The 1,171-nt window shown below is 34.1% G+C and overlaps 1 non-coding gene across 1 annotated transcript; it reads right to left on the reverse strand.

Annotated features, from left to right (window-relative positions):
- Window positions 1–530: 530 nt before the first annotated feature.
- On the reverse strand, window positions 531–634 carry LOC138808553 (U6 spliceosomal RNA). Its single transcript, XR_011366498.1, has one exon. It is a non-coding gene; the product is annotated as a U6 spliceosomal RNA (small nuclear RNA).
- Window positions 635–1,171: the final 537 nt, after the last annotated feature.

Raw genomic sequence — 1,171 nt, forward strand, 5'->3', positions numbered from 1 at the left:
TTTTTTTCTTTCTTGTGATAGTTTCCAACATATTTATAAATTGATTTCTTTGTTGCTTTGTATGTACCTCCCCCATGGTATAACTCCTGTTTTCACTGCATTTGATTCTGGTATCCTGCATCTTGTATATACATTTTTCTAATTTGGAGAGGGTAAGGGAAAACACAAAATGCTTAAATAGGGATACAGGTTGACCCATTGTAAAAATGCAATGTACAAGACCCTACGTTGAAAACAAACATTAGAACTTCGGAGGTGGGGAGAATACTCGTGGAGGTGGGAGAGAAGGAATGGTAGTGGAAAAACAAAGGAGGAGGCAACAATGCTTGATAGGAAATATACTTGATAGGAAATTACCTTACTCATTTAATTGTAACCCCTCTGCACAGTATTTTTTTTATAATAAAAGACATACAAAAATTAATTCAATGTATGATTATGGGCCAGTACTAGGATTTGAATTTATGGGCCTTCCACTTACTTTCACACTTCAAACTGGGATCTCTATTTGTCTTTATTTATTTATTTTTTTAAATCAGGAATGCTTCACAAATATTCAAGTCATCCTTGCACAAGGGCCATGCTAATCTCTGTATCGTTCCAATTTTTGTATATGTGCTGCCAAAGTGAGCAATCTTTAATTTTTTGTTAATCTTTTTTTCAAGGATAAATCTAATAACACTGTCCCCTAATTTTGTATAAAATAAGTTTTAGACATATATTTAATATGTAATATATTTGTGAGATATATACATACTATTTATCTGCAGGAGTTGGGCACACTGCAACAATTGAAGGCACTGATTTAATTTCACTGCTGTCATTCTATTTTAAGACTTTTTAAAATCAAAACATAGATGACCATGATATCATCGAATGTCCTGTCCAATATAGATTTGTGTGTATCAGGCAGGCTGTACCTCATGTCACACAAGAGTGCAAGAATAATAGGGTTTAGCTCATTACATAGTGGCTTATCAGGACATAGGAAATATCCCTCAATTTGGTTGAGCTGATCTCCATTGTTTGTTCTATACTATGCCTCTGCTTTGGCTCTGCAGTTTACCATTTCAAGATGATATTTTGTTCTTTTGGAGACAGATGAATGGAGAAATGTACGTGGCCTCCATGACAATTACCTGTATCTGGTTAAAATTCATACTTTCAAATG

This window comes from Dipodomys merriami, unplaced genomic scaffold (genome assembly GCF_024711535.1).
Source record: "Dipodomys merriami isolate MVZ:Mamm:240054 unplaced genomic scaffold, mDipMer1.0.p SCAF_454, whole genome shotgun sequence".
Classification (NCBI taxonomy): domain Eukaryota; kingdom Metazoa; phylum Chordata; class Mammalia; order Rodentia; family Heteromyidae; genus Dipodomys; species Dipodomys merriami.